The following is a 9,043-nucleotide window of genomic DNA, read 5'->3' as shown; positions in this document are numbered from 1 at the left end:
GCTATAGCTGTATCAGGAGGAAAAAAAGAGAATGTGGAAACAATATACTGTACTGAAGACTTACACACCATTCTAAAAATTGAAGTGAAAGCTGCTCTGAAAGCACTGGGAAAAATAAATCACCCAGGAGTAGATGTGATACGGATAGAATTCTTTCAAGCCACAGGGACTGAATTTATCAAAATCCTAACAAGAATATGCAAATAAATGTGAAAAACAAAACAATGTCCTACAGACTGAAAACATTCAACATATATTCCAGTCCCCAAGAAAGGAGATGCCAAGGAGTTCCGTAACTACCTGGACATTGCTTTAATTTCCCATCAAGCAAAGTGATACTGAAGGTGTTGCACCTTATATAGAGAAAGAAATCACTATTTTTGTTGCATTCAAAAAAGTACTTGAGAAGATATTGCAAATATCTGCGGGCTACTTCAAGGCGCCAAAAATTTCAGAAGATCAGGCTATGCTTTATAGACTACAACAATGTTTTTAACTGTGTGGATCATGAAAAACTATGGATTGTTATCAAGAAATGGGCAATGTAAAGTTGGAGAGGCCCCAGAACGTGACAGAAAGAGGAAAGACAACGAACATGCCAAGTCACCCATTTTTTTACCACTGCAGATTACCCTGGTCCATGCCATGGTTGAGGATGCGGTACGTCTAACCTGTCGCTTTCCTCCCTCGGCCGATGAATGGCGGCACCCTCTACAACCGGCTGCTCTCTCTTCTGCCCGCCCCAGTCCCGCAGGGCCGCCAAGCAAGACGCGCCACCGCGCCCTCTATAGGGCCGTGGCGAGGTCCGCGCCCGAGCCGGGACTTCGAAAGGACTCTGGCTCAAAGCCCCGCCTTGCCGGGCAGCTTTTGCATGTCTTGGTCCGGATCCAAAGAGGAAGAGGAGAAGAAGAAGGTGCGGAGGAGCAGCGGGAAAGAGACCCGCCTTCGGGTTCCGCCCGTTAAAAGGAACGTCTCTTGTCCCCAAAGGAGGGCGGCTGGCTCGGCTGGCACCGCGAACCGTCCGACCGGCGTGGCCGGGAGGGAGGAGCCCGAGCCCCGCCGGCAGCCCTCGATCTGGCGAGAGGGACGAGCCCCGGGGTCCTCGGTGGAGCCGGGGGGGGGACTGGCGCCGGGTTGGCTGCAGAGGCGGAGGGCGCAGCAGGGCCGGCGGCGGGTAGGGAGCTCGGGAGCTCATCCTCGAGGTGAACGCGGCCCGGAGGAGAAACTCCCCGCCGAGCAGGCTTCCGGATGAAGAAGGAGCAGCCTCGCCCCACCAACAGGTCCCTCCTCCAAAATCAAATCAAATCAAATAAAAATACATTTTAAAAATCTGACCTTCGGTATTGATAAGGGACTAACATCTAAGTTTTATTCTCAGCAAATACAGGCTCTCTAAATCACGAGGACTTCTTGAGCGGTCGCTTCTGCAAATCCCACTGGCCGCCGTCCTGTTGGTGTTGGCTTCCGTTTCGCGTAACTCCGGCGGCGGCTCATGGGACGAGGTGCCAGGGCGTGGCTTGGTCGCGTCCCCGGTCGTGTCCCTGATGCGCGGACGAGATGCGCTGCCCTAGCTGCCCCCATTACCCAGAGCGAGTTATGCAAACCTTACATGAACTCGAATCGGAATTCCAGCCGCTGCTTCATGGGGGGGGGGGGCTGCACTTTTTAGGCAGAGCCAGTGAGGTACAGCGGAGTGTTGGAACTGGGGAGACCTGGGCTTAAATTCCAGCTCCACGTTTGCTAGGAGTGCACTGATAAAGTCACTCTTTGAATATATCTCATACTTCACAAACCCTATGTGGTCTCCATAAATTGGAGGTGAATTGACAGCACATAAAATATACTCTGGGAGTAACTGAGTTCAGCTGTTTCTCTCTCTCCTTCCTTTTATACTTCTGCCCCTACCCCACTACCATAATTTGGGAGTGTGGCTTTGAGTGTCACCTCTTTTGATTCACCAGATGTTGGCAAGATGCTTTCTTTCTCAACTTCATGCACTTCCTTTGGGGTTCTGGACCCAAGACCCAGATGTCGTTGGTTACCATTGTAAGGCACACATTTAAACAACTAATCTTATTGTTGTTCAAAACAAATTGATATAGTTACCTTTAAAACATTAAAATGTGACAAGCTGTTAATATGTGGTACAAAACATAAGCAGTGAATACATTCCAGATGAGTTAAATTAAAACACATTTGCACCATAAAAAGGAGAAAAATTATCTGTCAGTTTGTTATAACTATGTAATTTGCTTATCATGAAGTCACTGAAAGAAGGAATTGCTTGCAAATAACTTATCTGTACTGTACTTGAGAAACCAGGAGTCCTGTAGAACCTATAGGACCAATTACTGTAGTTATTTTTCATAAAGTTTTATGTGTTCAAGCACACTTCTTCAGAGAAACGGAATGCTGTATGTCTCAGGGAAATATAAAATTATTAGCAGTTTAAAACCATTGCTAACAGTTCTGAGCTGTTGCCTACAGTTCTCTTTGCCAAAATTTTTACAACTAGATCTTCCACAGACAATAGAAAGTAATTAATTCCATTAGAATGGTGATTGGAGTCTGACTGAGTGACAGTGGTTCAGATGATTAAATTTAATATATATGATGACACAGGAAACCATTGTCTTTGTTTGAGCCTAGAGAGAGCATGCTGGATCTCCTGTCGCATTCCTGCTCAGTAGCCTCCCTTTGGAATCTGTCCTTGAAATGTCTTTTTTCAAGGGCTGCAACTCAGATTCGAAAGGGAGCAGGAACACATCAGGAGGTTCAGCATCATCTTTCTACGCTTAAACAAGACAATGGTTTCCTGCGCCATTACTGAATAGATGCACAACAGTAACTCCTGTTAAAAGGCTTTTAAGCAGCCAGGGCTGTGAATGAAGAAAGAAATTAAAGGTAGACTGGTGGAAGCCCATTTCTTGATATATAGAACATACAACAATCTAGTGCAGATCCCTGCTTTATACCCATTGCTTTAGGCTTTGGGGGGCTCGCTGTGCTTTGTATAGTCAGCTTCAGCCATAAAGGTCAGTGGCTTGAGCCTTCTTTATCCTTTTAGACTGGGCGGGGGTTAGGGTTAGGAAAAGGCAACCCAGCAGTCTTTTTGCTTGAAGTAAGAAGACGGGGACAAGAAGAATTCGGAATTGTTGAAATTTAGTCTAAATGATGGATGCCTAGTTCTGTTGTTTTTAATTATGAACTGCAAAATATGAGCCCCCCTTGCAAACATATTGCAAAATCTCTGCAATATATTCACAACATCCACCCAGTACAGTATTCTGAAGCACTCTCCAAAACTATACCACTGATAGGTCATGGAGTTTCTAGCAAACATGCAGAAGAATCCAACACTGTCCTTTTCCAAATCAAAATGGATGCCAAGGTCTGCAACAGTAGGGGTTTGCAGTGCAAAGCGTGTATGTATAAATAGCCATATCTAGTTTTGGGGGAGTCCTGCTGATCATCCGCAAACCAACATTATCCTTTTCATTAAAAGTCAATGCCAAGTAAATTGCTTGGGTCAACCACCTCCGAGGGAAGTCAATGATGTGCGTGTAAACTTCCTTGGCTCTTATGTCTCAGTTCGGATCAGAGCAACTGGCTTCAGGGATGGGAGCCAGTGGTTTGGCTGCCCAGGCCCTTTAATCTTGGTGGCTCGTCTTCACACAGATTGAGAAGAATTAGAGATGGAAGGGGTTCCTTCCTGATTCTGTTCCATTGGGTGAACTCTCACTCCCAACAAGGAAATGCCAGGAATTTTGAGAAGCCAGTATGCTCATATGTCCAAGAGACAAAAAAAACTGTATTATTAAGAATTCTCTTGCCTTTTTTGTTTTAGGTATTGCTGGCATATGCAAAGATTTAACTTCCCGCTCTCTAAAGAGGCAGCACTTTAAAATATAAAAGTATGTCTAGCTCTTGAGTCAGCATTGAACCCTTTGCAAAGACCTTTTTCTCTGTCTGGCCTGACTGCAGATCATCTATTAAAGTTGAAAATTCAATACAGCTGGCATTTCACTGAGGTTTCAATTGCTCTGCATCTCTTTCTCTCACCCCACCTTCCTTAGCTGTGCTTTGGGCCCATTTCAAGTCCCGCAGCAAATATATTCAGTTGCCTGGCTTTCCCGTAAATTGCTGGCATGATTCTCAGACAGGGGAGGGGGAGTAGCGGCGGGGAGACAGGAGCGGCAAGGTGGTGGCCGCGGCAGAATAGGGCGAAGCGTGAATTGCAGTGAACCATTGAGCTGAAAAATGCTCGTCACTGGAGGTCCGCCCTCCTTCTCTGGGCTTTTATTGCAGGAATGATTTATTTGTCATTATATCTGCCTTGCCAGTCTCTGCATCCTCCTAATGACTTCGTTAGCATGGCTCGGCCTAAACCATCTTAGAGAGATACCAAAGCCTCAGCAGCACTGGGAGAGGTAGGTTGTTCGCTGAGTTTGGGACAGAGGTTTCAAATCCTTACTTACATCATTTTGTGTCCGAATGTCCTGTAGGGGTTAATTAACAAAAGTTAATTTGTTTTATTCAGCCATCCAAACCATGAGACCATGACTGTGTGGCAATGTTGTGGAAACCAGTGCCGAGGGAGAGGGAGAGAGAGAGAGAGAGAGGGAGGGAGGGAGAAACTGTTATGTAATCCATGATATGAATCGTCTCCCATTCCAGGACTTCTGTGGCTTCGCCTCAGATCGGTCACTCCTGGGCTCATGGCAGGCCCAAGAACCCTGGAGGGACCACTCTGGCTGACGTGTGCATCTCCCCACCCCCACCCCCACCCCACCCTTTTTTGTCAACCTGTGTGTAAAAGAAGCACCATGTTGGCTGGAGAGGTCTCCATCTTAATGCTCCCACAGTGCCCTTGGGTGCCTCACACGTCACTCCAAGAGAGCTGGACTAAGGCCCAGAGTCACGGTGCAGCTATTAAGATGGCGGCAGCTCCAGCCAGGCCAGCCTTTCTCCTCTCACTGGCAAGTGGCACAGCACGAAGGATAAGAAGGACCTGGGTCCCGGAGCCCCCTCTTCTTTCGGCACAGCTGCTTCTCCCACAGCAAGCCTCTGCTTTCCAAATGGACAAAAGAGCTGCTTTGCTGGGGGCACCGGAGGATGCTGGACCAGAGGCCGTATGCCTAGGCGCTTCCTCAGTCTTGGCCCCGGCCTGCAGGGCCTCGCTTCTTACCTCAGGGTCCTCCTTCTCCTGTCTCTGCCGTCCTCAGCTGTCTGAGGATTTCCTCCTTGCTTAAAAATAAGCAGCCCCCTGCATGTTAACTGATGCCTCTTACACCTGGAAATCCTTCCCAGGATATCTACAGGAAGAGCGGAGAGCCTGTGGCCCTCCAGGTATTGTTGGATGGCACCTCTTGTCCGCTGTTGCCAGTGTAGCCAACATTCGGAACTGTAGCCCAACACTGTATAGAAAAAAAGCCATAGGCACCTGATCTGTATAATGCCATCTTTAAGTTTGGAATCCCTCTTCAAAGCCTATCTTTTTTCCTTTGGACTAACCTTTTAGCCCTTCCCCACTAATCGAAGATAATTCCAATGAAAAGTTTATTAGCCATGTTTGTCCTCTGTTGAATTTGTCTGTCTCTCCCCCCCCCCCCGCGCCAATTTCCATTCATTCTCAGAATGTGGAGTGTAAGTACTTCAGGGCAGAGACCCTTGTTTGTTATTCTGTAAAGCACTGCTGACACCAATGATGCTGCATACGGAATAATAGTCTCCCACTGTTTGCCTAATTGGGCTGAATTTTAATCCACTTTCTCTTGCAAGGGTGGAGGACAAGGAGTAGTAGCCAAGCTCTTTCTGTCCTGGCTGTTCCAGTTCTGTGTTGGAGCCGTTTCCTTTTATTTATCATCTCAGTGGCACTTTCAGGGGCGCCAGGAGCTTTACAGTAATTGACTCCCTGATCTTCACATTCCAGGGTCATTCATAATGTCCCTTTCAGAGCTGAAGAACTGACACCGAGAGAGAAAGGAAAACATCTTGCTGGGCACGAATTTGAGCCCAGCTCTTCCCAGTTGCCCCCAACACCCACCTGGGCTTCCCTTTGTTCCTGTTCCCTAGTCCCAATCGACCCCCCCACACACACACACAGAGACAGAATCCAGGCATCCTGAGGCCAGTTCCCATGTCTTCTGACTGCTACATCATGGTTTCACTGGGCAAAGTTGTCAACCTAGATAAATACTGTACAGTAGTTGCAATATGACCATTTATGTTTCATTAGGCTTCTTTATCTGTATCAGAGCATTGCATAATTTAAAATTATGGATGTATACGAAATGTAGATAAAATGAAAAACCAATTAAAATATTAAGATGATTAGACTGTTTTCTACCAGAAGTGGGCTACTTCAAATAGGCTTTATCTTGGCCATTTGATAGATCTTCTTTTGTAGACACGGTATTTCTCTACAGTCCCAGAACATTTGTCTTGCATCCAAGTAGCCCCATTTTGCTTGATTATTCTTTTACAGTATCTTCTTACTTAGCTCCTGCTGGAATCTTGTCCCGTTGGGAGACCCTCTTCAGATTAAACAACCTATTACTGTATTTTGTCACACAGCCATTTCTGTTGTGCCACCTGGTGGTTACTGTCATCATAGCAGATCCAGCTCCGTTCATGTGGTGGAGCCATTCGCTACATCTAGCTGAGGAAGGATTCTCCTCTCCCTCAATCCTAGGACAAACATTTTTAAAAATAGAGGAGTTGTACTGATATGGAGAAAACAACCCCATCCAGGGTGCAATGGTGAGTTTAGCATAGGGGTTAGACAGTTGGGCTAGGATTCTGGAAACCTTGATGAAATCAAATCCCCACAGGGCCATCAACCTCATTGAATGGCCTTGGGATAGTCCCACTTTCTTTGCCTGATTGACTTCAGAGGGGTGGGGGAGAAAGAAATAGTCTCTCTGAAGAAGAACACGGGGCCCCTGGGCAAGGACAGCACCCTCTTGGGAGATCCGTCCACTCCGTAAGGAAGCATCAGTGGATTGCTTCGGACATGAATAAAACAGAACCTCACAAGAGTGTTCTGCGGATGAATATCTTAAATGGATGAATATAATGCAAAAAGAGTGATCTACAGCATTTCGATCTCACTGAAGAAAAGGTGCCCTGTCATTTTAACACAAAAACAAACAAAGGAACAAGAGCAATTGTGCTGAAAGAGATGAGGCTCTTTAGCTCAGGAATAGAGGCTCAGTGGGACTACAGATGCAGGGCTGAAACCTCCCTCAGTCCTCACAGTTACCTGTGCTGCCTAGAGCTGATGGTAGTTGTAGTTCAGTAACATCTTGAGGGCCAGACGTGTTGCCTGCAGGAGATAGACAGATATGCTCACGCTCTTTTCTCTCACTCTCGTTTCAAAATGTGGTGAGCCAAGCAGTTGCTGTTTTTGGAGCCTTCCTGCTCCTTCTTTTCAGAGATCCCTGGGGATGTCTGCCTTGAAGTGTTGGTCTGACACACCGCTGACCTCAATCGCAGGGGCAAACCATGATCAGAGAACCAGCTGTCACATGATGAGGCCATGAACCCCCTTCACTGGAAAGAAGCCCCCACCAACCGTCCTATCAGGAGGATATGCGTTTCCACCTCAGCTGATTGCATAAACCATTTGAGGAAGGAGCCCTGTCATTATTATTTTTGACTCAAGCAGTTGAGAAATAAGAACTATAATAATAGCAAGAGTAGCAATTGATTTTTTGCTACTCTTTTAATCTCTGGCTGCTTAGCTGCCGCTCTGGCACCAGTCCTTCCTGCTGATGATAGATCAAGTCTCTTAGGTTCTTCCTTCTTTCTTTTGTTTATTTGCTAAGCTCCATTAGTTGCTAAAAGCCACTGAGGTCTGTAGGCAGGATTTGCCAGTCTGGTTGTCTGGCTTGTTCTCTGCTTGTCCGCGTCAAGTCATCATAGGCCCACCAGCACTCCTTGGGCTATTATAAATAAATCTGTGTATACTTTTAGTGCAAAAATCCTTTACAGTGCTTTGCCTTTTTTTCTTCTTCTTCCATTATTGAAGAAGTAATTCATATCAGTCACTAATGGACTGGGCAAAAGGGAAAAATAAACTGTCTGCCCGGAAAATGAATGTTTCAGCATTAGAGTTGCAGCCTTGTTGTCCACTGGCTTCACAGCTTGAACACTGCACTTTTTTGGAGCCCTCGCACATGCTAGCTGGGAAAGCTGGGGAAGTGTTTTTTTCCCCCCAAGCTTTGATTGGCTAGTCAGTGGGATATCGGCTTCCAGTGCCTTTAGCAAGGGGGTGGAGAATCTGTGGCCCTCCAGATGTTCCTGACTGCAGTGCCCCATCACCATGAACCACTGCCCATGGCTGGGTAAGGCTTGTGGGAGTTGCCGCCCCAACATCAGGCAGACCGCAAATTTCCCTGCCTTGTCTGGAGAACTACGAGTCAACTGTGCTTGCGAAGCTCCATTAGTTGCTAAAAGCCACAGTAGTTTGCAGGCAGCAAAATTCAAGTTAGTACACACTTGATTAATACTAGAGAGACTCAGGCTCAAGTCTCTACTCAGCCGCAGTCCTCACTGGTTGATCTTGAACTTCTCCACCTACGTCACAAGTTTATTGTGAGGGTGAAATGTGGGTGGATGGGGAATCCTTAATTGCTTTCCTGAGGAATTGTGCTTTCTTAGGAAAAGCAGGATACAAATGTGATAAATAAGTGTGGAACTCCTTCCTTCTTTTCATGTATAATATCAAAGCCACATGGAGAGATGTCTTCTTTCTCTCCTCTCCCAGAAGAGAGAAAGCTTAAGCTTAATCAAAATTTGGCTTTGATTTTTATAATAATTTTGAGAAGAAGCAAGGATATCTGTGTAGCACCCATCAGTTTGCCAACTGTTTTACCACGTCTAACTTCCTTCTCTTCGCAATGGGCTTCTGCAGTAACCTAGGCTGAAAACGCAGTGAAATCACGGAGGAAGGTTCCTGGTCAAGACCATGTACCTTATGCAACTCTAAGCACAGAATTTAATATCAGATGGAGAATTCAAAAGCCTGAGAATCTCAGCT

General features: G+C 46.3%; 1 long non-coding RNA gene across 1 annotated transcript; it reads left to right on the top strand.

Annotated features, from left to right (window-relative positions):
- The first annotated feature begins 708 nt into the window (after positions 1-708).
- Positions 709-3,305, top strand: LOC144586640 (uncharacterized). Its single transcript, XR_013541568.1, has 2 exons — positions 709-1,280; positions 1,379-3,305. It is a non-coding gene; the product is annotated as an uncharacterized LOC144586640 (long non-coding RNA).
- Positions 3,306-9,043: the final 5,738 nt, after the last annotated feature.

The sequence above is a fragment of the Pogona vitticeps genome, chromosome 2 (assembly GCF_051106095.1).
Source record: "Pogona vitticeps strain Pit_001003342236 chromosome 2, PviZW2.1, whole genome shotgun sequence".
In the NCBI taxonomy this organism is placed as follows: domain Eukaryota; kingdom Metazoa; phylum Chordata; class Lepidosauria; order Squamata; family Agamidae; genus Pogona; species Pogona vitticeps.
The sequence above is the reverse complement of the archived record's forward strand: the minus strand, read 5'-3'. Positions and strand labels throughout refer to the sequence as shown.